We start from the raw sequence: 18,626 nt of genomic DNA, 5'->3' as shown, positions 1-18,626 counted from the left end.
GATGATTATTGTAATATTATAATTTCAGAATATCTATGAATAGTAGGTCATGATAAGTTCGTTTTTTGCTCTTATAATTGAAAAGGTTTTTGACTAAAGTTACATATAACTTTGTAGATGAATTTTTAAAATTTATGCTTATTGCATTATTGCTGAATTTAATAGTCAGGTTTATTTTGACATAACCATAAAACATGGAATATAATTTGCCCCCCTTAGGTATCCAGTAGTTCCCTTTTGCCTATTCTCCTATTTTCTTCTATCTTATATTTATTTATCATTTTTTAAAAAATTATTGCTTTATAGAATACACATAAAAGTAGACTTCATGTGATATTTTCATATTTGTACATAGAAATTTGGTGAGATATATTGTTTAATTTGAAAGAAAATTATCATATTTATAATGATGAGTTTTATCCTCTGTACATGGGATGTATAATTCAGTCTTTTATGTGCTTTTTGTGACTTTCATTTTCTCATAATTTTTACATATTTAGTTTCTAAAAATGTACACATATGAAATACCACTTGAATAAGGCACCTATGTAAAATTTATGCATAGTGTTTTATGCTCTTTTGTAAACTGGATATATTATGGAATGTAACTGGCTCTAGTTACCAATTTTCCTACAGATTATTATTTATCTCTTCCATGATCTATATTGTATTGAGCCGTGTCCTTGGGCTTCAAGTGTTTGGGTGAGTACCATTGAGTACTTATATGTTATTATGATCACATATGCTCTAATTTCAGTAAGTCTCTGTGATGGGGAGTATCATGTATATTCAATAGCAAACTAGTTTCCACAAATAGATACTAATTTAAACTACTTTTGAGTTAATGATTATTGATTTGTTTTAAATGTTTATCAATATTACTTAATTTTTCCCATGATGGGTTTTTTTTGTATTTCTTAAGTTTCTAAAGTTTTTGAATTTTATACTTAATAAACATATCTCATGTATAAATTTGTAGTTCAAACTTCTGTCATTTATATCTTTTTGGCTTAAAAGATGAGAAAAGAATCTAAAAATGCAGCTAGCGATTGATTTCAAGAAAAAGAAAAAGTTTTAAATTATTTTTTTAAATTGACATTTTTCTTTCCTCATCTTTTATTATAGATTTTTTTGTATGATTGTAAAGGTAGGTTATTTAAAGTGGATTCCAGGGCTTATCTTTGTTAATTACTACAGGAAAAATAAATAAGAAATTTCTCTACACTATGGCTGCATGAAAGTGATTAAATTTCTTTAAAATTATATGGTAATAAAATTGTTAAATGACATATTTACTAAACATCCACTCATTAAAATTTTTTTCTGTAATATTTTTGGCAGTGAATCATGAACTCTATTATCTGGATTTTGGAGTTTAATATAAAATCATATGGAATAAAATTTGGCCACTCCTATAAAAATTTATACATAATTTGTTGTTTACTTAATGACATGTTGTGGAGATAACAACTAATGAACATATTTATTTTTAGAAATACTTACTTTTTTCCTTTTCAGTTTCTAATAAGCCTTTTAGATTTATTTCCTTACTGAGTCACTCAGGGCCACTGATGTGTTTTTTTTTTTTTTTTTCCATTTTGTAATCTCCAGGCATTTACCCTTCTAAGAAATCTGTCTTCTGAGCTCTGTTTCTGAAGATTTTCTTAAAATGACAGAAAAAAAAGTATTTGTGTTGCCCCTGAAATGTATTCTCAATGCACTCTCTTCAAAATGGAGAGAAAATAATATTTCCCCAGACTGACATCCCTGTGTCAGGAGCTAAATATAAATTGATGATCTTTGAAGAAATTTCTACAATTCTGTCTCTGGGTAGTTTTCTCTTGTCTGCTGAATTGCCATTTAGTATCCACATACACATGTTTTTTCATATACTATGTGAATAATTTTAGAGGGTACAGATGAATAATGCTCTTCATGGACGCTATGAATACCTGTGTGTTCTGTAGTGCACAGCTGAGAAAGCCCTGGGAGACACTGTGCAGATTCTAGTTGGTTAACCATTATCTGCCACTCACATGAATTTTCTTTCAAAAGCTTGTATTAATCTTTTCACTTTAGGCACCCATGTCATCCACATTCCCAAGTATAAAAGTTTGAATCTTTCTTTTCTGAACTCCAGGTTCCATTTCTTTTATGGTTCAATGTGGTGCAAATAATTATGTTTTTTGTCTTTCTTTTACACTGTGTTTCTAATAAAAAAGTTCTCTGCTTCAAGCCAATATTTTCCATGTTTAGCTATGTTTAGAAAAAGACATAGAAAATTGTATTTAATAATTTATAAAGGAGAGTTGAGAATACTTCTTTCTTGTATTCCCCTTCCTTAGAATCTGAACCAGAACTATGCTTGGCCTTTTGAAGGGGGCACCATAACCAATCAGATATATAGAAAAAATGTTGATTGATTGTATATTCTCTTCTAAGAATTCTCTGTTCAGATTCTTGGCCCATTTCATGATTGGGTTGTTGTTGTTATTATTATTATTATTATCATTATTTGCTTAGCTTTTTGAGTTCTTTGTGTACCCTAGAGATTAGTGCTCTATCTAATGTGTGATGGGTAAAAAAATCATTCTAAGATGTAGGCTCTCTCTTCACCTCACAAATTGTTGCTTTTGCTGAGAATAAACTTTTTAGTTTGATTCCATCCCATTTATTAATTATTTGTTTTAATTCTTATGCTATAGGTGTCTTATTAATCAATTTGGGGCCTAATCCCACATGATGAAGATTAGAGCCTGCATTTTATTCTGTTAGATGTAGAGTCTGGTTTAATTCTGAGGTTCTTGATACACTTTGAGTTGAGTTTTCTGCATGGTGAGAGATAATGGTTTGTTGAAGAGGCTATCTTTTCTCCAGTGCATGTTTTTGGCACCTTTGTCTAATATATTATAATTGTAATTTTTTGGGTTAGTCTCTGTGTACTCTATTCTGTACCATTCGTCTACCAGTCTTTTTTTTTATTGTCAATGCCATGCTGTTTTGTTACCATTGCTCTGTAGTCTAGTTTAAGGTCTGGATTAGTGATGCCACCTGCTTCACTCTTCCTGCTAAGGATTACTTTAGCTATTCTTGGTCTCTTATTTTTCCAGATAAATTTCATGGTTGCTTTTTTTTATTTCTATGAGGAATGCCATTGGGATTTTGATCAGAATTGCAGTAAATCTGTATAGTGCTTTGGTAGCATGGTCATTTTGATTATATTAATTATATTAATACTGCCTATTCGTGAGCAAGGTACATCTTTCCATCTTCTATGGTTTTTTTTTTATTTTTTTTCTTTAGGGTTCTGTAGTTTTTCTTGTTTACATCTTTCACCTCTTTCATTAAGTTGCTTCCCAAGTATCTTATTTTTTCGAAGTTATTGTAAATGGGGTAGTTATCTTCATTTCTTTCTCAGAAGATTTTTCACTAATATACAGAAATGACTTTGATTTATAGGTGTTGATTTTATATCCTGCTACTTTGCTAAATTTATTTACTAGTTCTAGATGTTTTCTGGTGGAGCTTTTTGAGTTTTTTAGGTGTATAATCATATCTGGCATTTGCAGGTAAATGGATAGCATTGGAGAAGATAATGCTAAGTGATGCTAGCCAATTTCAAAAAAAAAGGCCAAATGTTTTGTCTGATATAAAAAGGCTGACTCATAATGTGGTAGGGAGGGGGAGCATGAGAGAAATAGATGGATTCTAGATAGACCAGAAAGGTGGGAAGAAAAAAAAAGGGGGCAAAGGATTAGCAAGAATGGTGGAATGTAATAGAGTTCATCATCAAAAGTACATGTATGAAGACACAAATTGGTATTACCATACTTTATATACATCCAGGGATATGAAAAATTGTGCTCTATACATGGAATAAGAATTGTAATGCTTCTGTTATCATTTATTTAAAAAATTGAAATAATATGAAAAAAATGTTTATAACTTATATATATTAAATATGTGCATGTTATACATAGAATATATATATGTTTATGTATAGATCTAGGAGAAAGCAAGTCTCTTTCCTGAATTTTAAAAAATCAATTAATTTATGAATTTGTTATAATTTGCTATTAGAGCAGAATGCAATTCACTTCATAGTACACAAGTGGAGCACAAAATTTTATTTCTCTTATACAGAAAGTATAATTACAAAACCCATGTAACTCTGTGTACAAAATATTTCCATCTCATTCCACCATCTTACTTACCTCTATACCATTTACCAACACCTCCCTCCCCTTTGTCTTATTCAAAGTTTCTTCATTTCTTCCATGCTACCTCCCACTTCACTCATTGTGGATCAGCATCCACTTAGCAGAGTAAATATTAGGTCTTTGGTTTAGTGGATTGGTTTACTTTCTTTAACATGATATTCTCCAACTCTATCCATTTACTTCCCAATTTTATAATTTTATTCTCTTTATGCTCAGTAATATTTCATTGTGTATATAGACCATGTTTTCTTTATCCATTCATCTCTTGAAGAGCATATAGATTGGTTCTATAGTTTACCTATTGTGAATTATTTTGCTATGAACATTGATGTGGATATGCCACTGTATTATGCTATTTTTAGCTCTTGTTGGTCTAAACTGAGGATTGGGATAGCTGGATCAATTTTGGTTCCTTTCCACGTTTTCTAAGGAATCTCCTTATTCTTTCCAAGATTGGTGTCACCAATTTAGAGTCGTCACCAATTTGAGGGTGCTGTTCCAAAAATACATCTACTTTATTAGGAATATTTTAAATACATAATGGTGATTTTCACATAGTGGAAATTATGGGTTATACTATAAAATTCAATTTTTACTATTTTTTATATGAATTCTAAAAAATAATTAACTTTCCACCCCATATAATTTTAATGCTCAATCTGTTTCCATACAACAGAAGTTAACTGAAATTTTACGGGATTGTCACTGTATTATTTTCCTCCATAAATAATATATTTACATATATAATCTACAAATTCAAAAGGCCTCATATGCAAGTTTAAATGCAAATGCTTTTCTGGGTTGGCTGGATTTTACTTCTCCAAGGATACCTAGCCTTAAATTAGCTGCATCCTCAAAAGAAAAAAAAATAAATGTACAGACAAGACCCTACAATTGTGACATCATTTATTTTTAGATTTGATGTTATCTCCTGTCACTCAAAAAACTCACTAGGCTCAGATTGAGCATATGATGACATAAGTTGTGTCCAATCAGGAGCCCTTATATAAGCATTGTCCAATCTACACATATTCAGTAAAGAGAAGCAAGTTTTGACCATCTGGTGTGAAGCCTGCCAGTGTGAGTATCCATTTCTAGGCTCTCTCACTTATGTTCAGTGAACCTGATTTTTGCTCCTTTATAGGTACTGTGTGATTTATAGAGAGGACACTTGGTTCCTAAAAATACAGTAAATGATGAGTGTGCAGTGAAATTCTGAGACTGGATGGTGAGTCTGGTTGTAACTGGCTGCACTTACTATGGTGGGAACTGGCAATTGTTGGCTAGAATCCCTGGTGTAATCTTTGGTTTCTCCAGTCCTGTGTCTTCTTCTGAGAAAGGTCAGCCATGAATCTCCACTGGCCAGTCAACTGGACCATATATTAACAGTAGACCCTGCAAGTCCTATAGTATTCTATAGAATATCTTCATCCCCTACTTTAAATTCTATTTGAGAACATTTGTGGCAATATTTCCGAATCTTCTCAGATTGTGTTATGGATTCTGGAGTCAGGACATCATCACAATCACAACTCCATGTATTTTTTCCTCCAGGAGAGGGATGAGATACTCTATAGGTATCTCAGTTTTTCTTTACTCCTGAATTCATTCTCCATTTTTTGGAGATTGTGGTATTGTGGATTAAGCCAGAGGTACTGTACCATTTAGCTACATACCTGGTACTTTTTTTTTATCTCCAGACAGTTGCTGAGTGTGATTTTAAATTTGTGTGCCAGTATTGTGAGTTGTATTTATATATAAAATTTTAGCTTACTGTTCAATGACAACTTCCCCCTTCCCAGTATTATCAGTTACATTTTTGCAGTATTATCAGTTACTTTACCCATATTATATTTCAAATGAACATGGTATTTTCAATTGTTATACCAAAAACTGGATGAGACTTTTAAAATAATCTTTTTTTTTCCTCTGGGTGCAATGATACATGCATATTAATTCCAGAGAGTCAAGTGGCTAAGTAAGAAAGATTGCAATTTCATGGTAAGCATCAGAAACTTAGGTAGACCAATTAGACAATTAGAAAAACCTGTCTCAAAATTTTAAAACATGGCTGGGTATGTTGTCCAGAATTAACATGCTCCTGTTTCAAATCCCCAGTACCATGGATAAAAATCAAAAGCAAAAATTTTGTTGTTGTTGTTTATGAGCATTTTACATGATTGAAAAATAAAGAAGAATCCTTTGATCTTGGAAAAATCATGTGTTTCTATTCTTTCTTTATGTCTCCAAGGGCAGTCAACCTATCAGAGTGTCTTTATGCTCAGATTTTCTTTTGTGAAATGTATATGAGAGCATTCTCATTCCCTACTCTGGTATTTTCCTGGAACTGTGTTTCAGAACGTATGTAATATGAGGATCCCACACCTGTCAAATCTAAGGCCTCTCATAAGTCCAGACCAGTATTAGGGGCTTATTTTATTCAAAAGCAGTATAAATGTAGAGAGTATAGTTTCTCAAGGAAGTAACTGAGAGAACTCTCAACTTTCATTTTTTTTAATGTCCACTAATTTTATTGTCTAGCACAGTGTTTCTTTCTACCATATCAATACACTTGGAGTACTATGTACTATTCCACTTTTTGAGAGTTGCCATTCTAACAGATGTGCTAATGCAGAAGATCTTATAGTTGGCCTGTGCACTGAAATTCTGATGTAAGCTTTTTAGATTCCAGGGTGCCTTATGCTCACTGGAAAAAAAAAGATATACACCTATATTAGAAATAAAGAGGTATCTGTGATTGTAACCATATTTTTTCCATAATATTTGAGATTTTAGCAAATTAGAATGTTTGCACACCAATGTGAAACCACTCCTTTTTGATCTAGGGAGATTTGCACCTGCACAGTTACCAGAGCTTTCAATGCTCTGAGGTTTCAGATATAGTCTATGGAATGGAAAAAGTTAATATCGGGAAAAATTACTTACAGAAAGAATTGGTTAGTTCTGGTGTTATTAGTAAAGTGAGCTGGGTGAGAGAGCTGAGGAAGTGCTAAACTGACACTTCGGTTTTCAGTGGTGGTCTGTATTTCCCTGTTAATTTTTTGGTACTGTCTAGATAAAAGTTGAACTGTCAACAACAGCTCTTTGCATTTTTAGAGAATGTTGGCAAATCCCTCTAAGGGATTAAGGGGTTTCCTTAAGATTTAACATATTTTTCACTCTAGTCTAATGGAATAAAGCCCATGGATCTTGCATGACCATAGAAAACCACTTATTTTTCCCTCTGGAGTTGATACTCATGTATATCTTATTTCTTCCTCTCTGTGTACAGATAAATTAGCATTTAAACTACAGGCAATTTAGAGTTAAATAATATATTTCAAAACCAAATCAATCTTCCTTTATTTATATTAACACTGGATTTGGGCATTTTGTTCCAGTAATTTTGCATATTGCTCAAATCAGGAAAATCTTCAAGTGCATTCTACTCATCTCTTGGTCGATATATATATATTTTTTCTTTTTTCCAATGTGTGTGCCCCTAATTCCTTTACAGTTTTAAGAAGGCCTCAAAACAGGAGTAAATATTTATTTGGTGTATTCATAAACAGAGGGAGGCTTATATTCTGCTTTTATTTTTATTTTATTTTTAAAATTATCTCTTTATATCTATGGTTTGGTAGATGCTTGTGTATAATTCCAGTGTCACACACATTCTGCACACAAGTCCCTACTTGTGATCTGTGCCTATGGTTCTAACATCTACATTGAGGTTGGATTGAGGTTGAAATGAATACCATTTTTTCACTTATATTAAATATTTTATTGATATGTTTTGATTTATATACTTATTATACTTAACAATAAAAAGATATTTTCCTACATATGAATTTCCCTATGTAGTTTTCCGTATTGTGATTTCTTTATCTTAAAATTACTACACTGTTGCAATATTATAACATGTATTAGTGTCAGGTAATAATCACTAGTACATTTGCTCTTATATATGAGAGAGTTCTTGGCTAATTTTGTATACATTTAAATTTCCAGGAAAATCTTAGAAGATTTTGCTTTGATTTCTTCTTTAACAAAAACTAAAGCATGGTAAAATTTTGACCAGTTATTATTATAGGTTAACTTGGGAAAATGGTCATTTTTACAATAGATTTATCCTTTGTAAATATGTTAAATATTTGAGTCTTTTATATGCTTTTCTATATTTTTATTTTCTCAAATATTGCATATTCATTTTCTAAATATACTTGCATCTGAAATGCAATATTCATGTGACATTGGCATAAACCATACATGGTATTTTGTAGTTTTGTCAAACTGAATATAATACATGAACAGTAATTCTAGTTCTTTGAATTTACTATTTATAAAATTTAATAATTATTTCTTTCTCTGTAACCATGCCCGTTGGTTTCAACACTGGAGGAATATGGCTGTATTCTCATATGTACAGTTGTTTTAATTTTAGTCTCTGTTTCTTGTGTGGGTACATCATATACATTTGATTACAAAACAGTTTGTACAAATGGATAATAAAAGCTTAAATTATTATTTCCCACTTTTGTGAATGCATTCATTCCACATATTCATCAATACTATTTAATTCATCTATATGATGTGATTTTATTCAATGTTACCAAATTTCTAAAGATTTTGAGTTTTTATGGTTATTGAACACTTAGATATATCCTTTTAAAAGTGTCTCTTCAAGAATTTATTCTGCTTTTCTTTTGCAGTCTGTTTTATATTTTGTTTCTTGATTATATGAGGAAATTAGATTTTTTTTACCTTGTCACTTTTGTACATTTAATGTAATAATTTGATGAATAGATTTTTTATTAATATTTTGTAATTCATAAATTTACACATATTATATTGTATAATTTTGAAAACAAAAACTTGTTTTTCTTTTGTGATATTAGGGATCAACCAAAGTGTCGTATTTCTGAGCATATTCTCAATTCTGTTTTAAATTTTATTTTCAGATGAGGTTTGCTCAATTTATTCAGTTGGCCTTAAATTTTCAACTTCATTTCTTAGACTCCAGAATAGAAGATATTTCAGGTGTGCACCACCATATGCACCCTATCTTTTGTATGAAAACTTCTGAGCTTTGTACTTTCTTATATATTTCAGTACTATTTATTAATAACTTATATTCAGAATTTAAAGTCAAAATATGTTGTAATATTTAATGAGTGAAGGCATAAAATAGCATTTTATTATCACACTGTTTTTCCCAATATGCGAGCATCGTTCTTTGAAATGAATACCATTTTTTCTCTTCCCTGCACTGTAATCTTCATTATGTATCACTGCCTAAATAACAAGAGACTTATAAAGAGTTTTGTTGTTCTGGTTTTCTGTAGTTCCACCTTTTATTTTATTATGAGGTTTACTCTGATTGATTTAATTTCATAACATTAATCATGTGGCATCATGGTAGTTTGGTCAGGAGGAGACTTTATCTACAACAGTGGATATACCAAATATCTTAGCCATGTACTAGTCTATACCATCTAGATTCTTGTCATTACACTCAGAGAATTGGAAAATTGCAGAAGATTCTTAGGAGAAATTTTCCAGAGTGTATTTCCATCAAGTGAGAAATTAGTATACAGACATATTTTTGCAATTATAAACTGTATAATTGATATAATTTTTATTTGTTGAATTTTCAAATTTGCTAGTGCTTTTTAAATTGTATCTGCTTTTTATTTATTTGTACTGAAGATTGAACTCAGAAGTGCTTAACCATGAAGCCACATCCTCAGTCCTTTTTTTATATTTTATTTAGAGACAGAGTCTTGCTGAGTTGCTAAGTGCTCACTAAGTTGCTCAATACTATATATATATATATATATATATATATATATATATATATATATATATATATATATATATATAATATTGTCTTAGAACTTATGATCTTTTTTTATCCTCCTCAGTCACTGGAACTAAAATTATCTATCACTAGACCTGGCTCATTTGCTTTTTAAAAGCACCAACATGGATATTGCTAACCATCTCTCTGCTATGTTCATCTTTAATAGCTTCTAATTTTGCTCATTTTTTAAAGATTTTCTTACTTTTAGTTTATAAAATTTACTTTTTATTGGGATGGATGATTTGATAATAAATTCTAGTCATTTTATGGCTTAATATTTTTTTGTATGTTTTATTTCAAACTCAGGTTTAGATGAATTTCATTTTTTTAGCTGTATGGAGGTCTAAGTGAAACATAATAACCTGTATGGATATTGTTAAATAAATGGAACCACAATTTTGCCCATTTTTTGACTGTACAGTATATACCCAAAGAACATAAAATCAGCATACTACATTGAAACTGTCACATTAATATTTATAGCAGCACAATTCACAATAGCTAAGCTATAAAGCCAACCATTCCATGATAAATGGGTCCATTCAGTGATGACAGGATAAAAAATTGTTGCTTTATGCTATGTACACAATAAACTATGAATCAGCCATAAAGAAGAATGACTTTATGACATTTGTCAGTAAATGGATGAATCTGGAGATTTTATTGCTAAGTAAAACAAACCATTTCTTTAAAACCAAAGGTTGAAAGTTTTTGCTGATATGTGAAATCTAAAGCTCATAAAGCGGAAAAGGGTATGAAAAAAAATCAGTAGATTTCACAATGGTAAACAATGAATTAACAAATAAAAGGGAAGGGGATGAAAATATTAAAGATATATATATATAAATCCTACCATGATAGCCACCAACAAGAACAGGATTTTATTTAGAATAAGATATATCCTATGCTTGCATAATGTCATAAAAATTGATTTTCCAATCAGGTAGAATTAGAAAGAACCAATAAAATAAAAAAACAAATTATATTTGTTTGAAAAGCTATATGTATGTTCTATTTTAAACATCATACAATATATACATCAAACAAAGTTTTTATGCATATGTATATATTATTTTGTATGTTATAAATTGTTAAAATTATAAAAAGGAAAATCCAAACATGATTGCTTTTCCTATTTTTTATATTAATAACATACATAAGTACCATAAAATGTTTGAACTTAAATTCACTGTTAAATATTTCCATTAAGTGGTCTGTCTACCTTGTTAAATTTCAAAATTTCTCTTATACCATTGTTAGAGTTCTCACTACATATTCAGAAGAGCCAGCTCCATCAGAGAAATTACAAATAAGATTCTATACTTTAGTAAATCTCTGATTAGTGGTTGTACAATTAAAATTTGAGGATTCCCTTTTTTAATTACCATAATTTTCTCATCTGAAAAATATGTATATTTTAGATCATAATATTTAAAAATTACAAAATATGTATTTTTGTAGTAATGTCTGAGTTTCATATTGTGTTTCATAAATGCGGATTATATATATTTTTTTGAACTTAAATCACTTTATCTGCAGAAGTAGATAATAGTATCATTGTGTTCCAAAACCACCTACATGATAGTCTACTAACTCTCATTTCAACTTCGATTACCTTACACACTGTGCAAAAGTTCATGTGGTCAATGTGTTATTTATTTACATATTCTTATTTCAGGTACCGTTAACATTCAGGGATATAGCCATTGATTTTACTGAAGAGGAGTGGGAATGCCTTCAGCCTGCTCAGATAAACTTATATAAAGATGTGATGTTAAAGAAGTATAGAAACTTTGCCTTCCTTGGTAAGTTTAATTTTCCTTTACAATTTTTAATTAATAATTATTATTTAATTTACTTATCTTGTATCTTCTGGGAACTTCTCAATAAGAATGAGTTTCAGATTTGTGTTTCAAAGAAAAAGGGCATTTTTATATAGATATTTTACTCTTTAATATATATTATTTTGCACTTTAATCTTTCTCTTTCTCAGGTGTTATACATCCTTCACTTTAGATAAATAGTACCTAGCATGATTTAGTGATGTAAACTATTGTAGCCTACACATAGCAGGGGACAGAGTTGAGAAGTTCAAATGGAGAAAACCAAACTAAAAAATGTTGAAAGACTAGTTATTCAGCAGAAAACAATTTTCAGAAGCTTAGCTTTATTTCTTTTGATTTTAATCATTGAACACATACTGCCCTACAATTATTAAATTTTCAAATTCTTTGTACTCTTCGGTTTTCTTCTTCACTGATGTCCCAGTTCATTCAGATTAACCATCAAAACTTACCTTTTGTTGTGAGGGCCAGCATAATCAGTTACAAATCTTGTGAGGAAACCTGTAAAGAAGCTAACAGAAGAGAGAGACACACTCACAGTAAAAAGAAATAAGGAAAAAAATACTGGCCACTCCTCTTCATGGCTGCACATAGTATACTCCAGAATTACATAGCTTCTGTTACCATGACTACATTCTAACCTAGTGTTATTTTAACCCCAAGTGCTAGCTAACCATGATAAGGTACAGTTACTACAAACATAGAGCCCTTTCTCCCTAACGACATTACCAGAGAAACTAGATAGTGCACCTGTAGAGTTGTCTCAATAGCTTCAGGGAGAAACTGCTAGGCATTACTAATTGTGGATATCACGGTGCCAGTTATCATCACCCCCACACTTTCCTGTCTATTTCTAAGGTCAGAATACCTACAGTCTTCCCTCTTTTTTAAAGGCCTTTTGAATAAATAATATTACTTATCTTCTTAATGCTGGTGGGTGCAAAAAATAAGGCAGCTATAGACAATAGCAAGTGCCAACATCAGTAAATATCCACCTATGAATATTTTTTGACACAGATGAAATTGAATAAACATGAAATTATCCAATCCATCAAGTCTAAACATCAATCATCTTGTTGGACCTTATTAATGATATCTTTAAGGTAATTGAACCCTTTTCAAATAAAATTACTATTATCACTTAAATTGAAGGAACACATGTTATTAAACTTTGAATATCCATTATGGTGTAACAATACCAGACAATCAAATGCAGCATGAATGTCAAGTATGGCTTGACAAGGTTGTTTTTGTTCTTTATTAAGCATATTAACGGCCATGGAGGCATGGCTAATACATTTTATGATAGCATAAGTGAGTTTCATAATAGTTTTCTAAGCCCATAGGGCTAGTTCAGGGAAACCCTATAAAGAGAATGCAAAACATCAAATTTTGCCTTAGAGAGAAGGTTTACTGAATTATCACAGTTTTTATCAAGAGGAATAGCTCTTTAATAAACAAATTTCACAGGATGGTGACCTATTAAATACTATGATAAGGAAACAGTTATTCTGCTAAGACAACAAAGAATACCATGAGATATTTTTTCAGGTATATAACAATTCCATTCAAGTGAGACAAGATATTGTACTGGGTTATAGAAGTCCAGGATCTGTCAGTACTGAATTTCCCATAGCTGGTGTAAAAAAACAGAGCAACATTATTATTAAGACCAAAACATTACAGAGTTTTGTGTGAGTTTAGCAACCAAAGCAGTAACTAATTTATCCAAAGTACATTCTAACCTATTTGAGCCAACATCTTTTGAGCTGAGGCTGGTAATGGTTTTATATCTCCCCAAGTACCTGGAAATAATTATAGTATCATGGGTTCCTCTTATAATGTTTCTCCTCATTTGAGGAGAATGATTATTCTCTTCTTTGAAGGGACTCTTCTCTTCCAGGGTTAAATGAAACTTATGAATCAGCTTAGAAGTCCTTGATTTACATTTATAATTGCTATATTTCATACATCAAGCTAGAGTCCAAACAGGACATGTTGACATAAGTGTGGAAGTCTATGCTTTTCCCCAGGTGATCAAAGGCATAGGATCTCATCATGCTGGTCAGGTGGAATCTTATATATTGCATACTTTATTTTGGTAATGACTTTTTCAGAATAGAATGTCTATTCAATGCAGATGACTAACTATGAATATAAACTTTATGTTGTATATTGAGCATAGTAACAGTAAATAAAACAATATTTAATGCATATTAAAATGAGAGAGGCTATATCTTTGTTTATATGTCTCTGTTTTAAAAGGCAAGTATTAGGATACAATTTGCTCACTCAAAAAAGCTTGTCCAAAAAGATTATGAGAAATTTTATTATTTAAAACTATATCTCATTGATTAAAAATTGTGCAAAATGATGAGATGCAAAGGCAGGGTCATTACCTATCTTTAAACAAATAGGGCTTCAAGGAGCAGATCATGCTTGGTTTCTCTCCATGCTCTCTGTTGGAATTGACTTGGCAGATTTTTTTTTTTTTAGATTCAATTCTATTAGTCAATTTTTTCTTTTGTTTTGTGGCTTGCAACAATGCATTAATAATCATAAATATTTTGAAGTGAATACCTCATTATACTTTTACTTTGTAAGCTGTTTTCTATATTTCTTATTTTTTTATTTTTATTAATGATTTAATTTCTGGAACATGCTTGGATTCGTTTCACATTTCTCTTTACATAGATATATATATATATATATATATACATATATATATATCTATATATATATATATAGATATAGATATAGATATAGATATAGATATAGATATAGATATCTTCCCTTTATATATCCTACAGGTTTTTAATTATTACAGTATTTCACAAGTTGCTTAGACTTGTCTTAACCTTAGTCCTGTTTGATAAGGCTCTCCCATATTGGTAGAATTTCAGCTTTGCACACTAGAAATCCCCCTCTCATTTAATCTTAAGGAATTATTCACATACACGATTTGTGCCTAATTATATTAATATTTTTTGTCTCAATTTTACTCTCTAAACTTTCTTTAAATAGTTATTTAGAGTTTATTGAGTAATTAATAACTGTCAATATCCTAATATTCAGTTCTTAAAGTTTTTTTTTTCTTCTTTTGTTAATTGGATTAAGCCATGCTTCTCTTTCTTTATATTGCTGTACTATTTTTTATTTGTTCATTAAAGGAGTCAGCAGTAGATTATATAGTCCATTTTGGGGAAAAAAGTATAAAAATATTTAAATAAATAAAAATACACAAGAACAGTGCTGTATCCTTGTAATATGTGAGAATTGAGAGGCCATCCAAAATTACTTCATTTTTGAGGGAAGTCGCAGAAATTTAGAAACAGCATGACTCAAACAAATTTTAAAAAATTGTGTTGTAGTTCAGGGATATAGAATTTTGGGGGTTAATCTCAAGCACCACACATGAAAAATTAACAGTTGGATGACCTAAAGATTCAGAAATGCCAGTACTAAATATGTATCTATGAACAATTAAATTAGCAATTTGGAGTGATACCTCTGCTTTTGTGATTAGTGCAAACATTGTTCTAAGTATTAAAGCTAGGGACTCAATGTGTGTGCCCATCAATGATCAAATGAGTAAAAATATTGCACTTATATACAATTATTATTTAGTTATGAAAATATTTGTTCTCATAGTTTTTTAAAAAATACATGCAGGACTTTGCATTAAGTGAAATGTGACAGGCAGGGATTAAGTTGCAGGAACATTTGATTCGCATCTGGAAGTCAAAATTTAAGTGAGAAAAATTGTGCTCACCAGGTACTGTGTTTTTTGTATGGTTGATATTACAGTCAAAGTCTCCGTATTTTAATTTTATTTATTTATAATATTATAATATTATAATTAATATTATAATATTTATTAATATTTTTTATATTATTTTTTATTTTATTGAGCTTAAGAGGGTCAAGAGTTTTTTGGTTTTTTTTTTTTTTTTTTTTTTTACCAAATGTTGAGTGTATTATGTTCTTCATTAATACTACTAGTAGAAGGAATACAATACCTTGTAAGACAAAACTGATATTTATATTAAATAATGATTTTGTTAATCAGTTCTGTTTAGTCATTTTACCTTTTATATATAGTATGAAATACCATGATACATTTAGTAAATAAAGTAGTATTTGTCAGTGAAAAAAGTCATCATATCAAATGAATTTAAAAATATGAAAATCAATTTATTATACTTGATTGTCAACTGTTGACTTCAGCCAAGTATTACGGCATAGGCTATGCCAGGTTTTTATAGTCTTTTAAAATGTTTTTATGGAAAATTTTAGAGACATATATGTGTATATTTCTTAGTAAATTTTTTGTTCATATTTCTTGTTAAGAGTCCATAGCCTCTTTACCCTTATTGACTATTTGTGGCATTATCACACAAAATCTGCCAGTTATTTTCACATCTCTATGTCATCTTAGAAAAAAAACAGTTTTTGGACACTCTTTGAAAAAGCCACAAATGTTTGTATATGTTTTACATTTCTCTTATTCTACTGAGAGTAAAGGTAGCTGGTAGATATTTCCTAAATATGTAATGCTATATTATGAAGAACAAAAAGCTGTGGATGATAAGAGTAACATACTTTCCTTGTCTTTATTATAATACTCTTCTTAATGATGTACTCCTCTTGGATACTGTGGTCTCTAAAAGAATTTTGGTAATATTCTCAAATTAATTGTGTCTGTACATTTTTAATGAACTGATATATTTTTGAGTTTATGATGACTTTGAATGTACTAATCTGTTACACTCCTGATGTACTTATTTTACCTTAATTTCAAGTTATGTATGCAAAGTATATTCATCCTACTCTAATAGGTATTGCTATTTTTATTTTTTGTTTTTTTCAGCCATGACTCCTCAAGATATTCAAGAATATTCAACAGAAAAGGGCATAAAACATATGTTTCACAGTGTGATAAGTGGAAAATATAGAAGTTGTAATCTTGACTGTTTACAACAAGAGAAAATATGGAAAACTACTAGTGAGAGTGAACACCAGAAATCATATAAAAATTCAGACCTTGTTCACTACCAGAGAATTTATACTGGAGAGAAGCCCTACAAATATAAACAATGTGGCAAAACTTATAGTAAAATATAGGTCTTATTTACCACAGAAAAACCCACATTAGAGAGATGCCCTACAAAGGTAAATAGTGTGGAAAAGCTTTCAGTCAAAAAAGTAGGCCTTACTTGCCACAGAAGAACTCACAATAGAGAGAAGCCCTACAAATGTAAAGAATGTGGCACAGCTTACAGTAAAAATCACACCTTATTCGCCAGAGCAGATCACATACTGGAGAGAAGCCCTACAAATGTGAAGATTGTGGCAAAGCTTTCAGTCAAAAAACAAACCTTATTGGCCATAGCAGACTCACACTGGAGAGAAGCCCTACAAATGTAAAGAATGTGGCAAAGCTTTCAGTTGAAAATCACACCTTATCGGCCTCAGCAGAACTCACACTGGAGAGAAGCCTGACAAATGTAGAGAATGTGGAAAATCTTATAGTGAAAAATCACACCTTATTGGCCACAGCAGGACTCACACTGGAGAGAAGCCCTACAAATGTAAAGAATGTGGCAAAGCTTTTAGTCAAAAAGGAGACCTTTTTAGGCACAGCAGAACTCACACTGGAGAGAAGCCTTACAAATGTAAAGAATGTGGCAAAGCTTTCAGTCAAAAATCACACCTTATTTGCCACAGGAGAACACACACTGGAGAGAAGCTCTACAAATGTAAAGAATGTGGCAAAGCTTTTAGTCAAAAACCAGACCTTTTTAGGCACAGCAGAACTCACACTGGAGAGAAGCCCTACAAATTTTATGAATGTGGAAAAGCTTACAGTCAAAAATCACACCTTATTTTCCACAGCTGAACTCACACTGGAGTGAAGCCTAACAAATGCAAAGTATGTAACAAAGTTTTTACTCAAATATCAACCCTTATTTGCCAGAACAGAATTCACACTGGAGAATAGCCCTACGAATGTGAATGAGTGGCAAAACTTTTAATAAAAAATAAAAATTTATTCACCACAGCAGAAGACACCCTGGTGAATGTGAAATGTAAATAAAGTGATAATACTTTTAAAGAAAAACTAAACTTCATTAACAACAGAATTTATACAGAAAAGAACCCCTACAAATGAAAACAAATTAGCAAACTTTTTAATAAGAAATCAATTCATTTTCACCACTAAACTATTTATTCTGGAAAGAAGACATAAATGTAGATAATATAGAAATATTTTAAATTATATATCATATATTATTAGACATCAGAGAAAACACACTGAAGAGAAGCTTTACAAATGAGACCATCGTACCATTTCTCTAAGGAAGAGTCAACATTTAATCCTCACCACAACAACCATAGAAGAGACAAAGTTGTGAAATGTGAAAATTGACAATTGACAATGCTTCCAAAATTTATTCACCAATACTCAGCACCTGTGGATACATACTAGTTAGAGAGAATACAAATGGAAAAAAACATTTCATTACCACATGTTTCTTTAACACTACTTATTTTTGGAGGATTCATTGTGCCCAGAAACCCTAAAAAGTTAAATGATATTTTGAAAACTTATTCAAATTTTAAATTCATTGAACATCTGAAAACTCATACCAGTAGTGAACATTGAACAGATTTTGTCCAAAATGTATACCTTATATA

Source organism: Callospermophilus lateralis, unplaced genomic scaffold (assembly GCF_048772815.1).
Source record: "Callospermophilus lateralis isolate mCalLat2 unplaced genomic scaffold, mCalLat2.hap1 Scaffold_258, whole genome shotgun sequence".
NCBI lineage: Eukaryota > Metazoa > Chordata > Mammalia > Rodentia > Sciuridae > Callospermophilus > Callospermophilus lateralis.
This window is presented reverse-complemented; position numbering follows the sequence as displayed.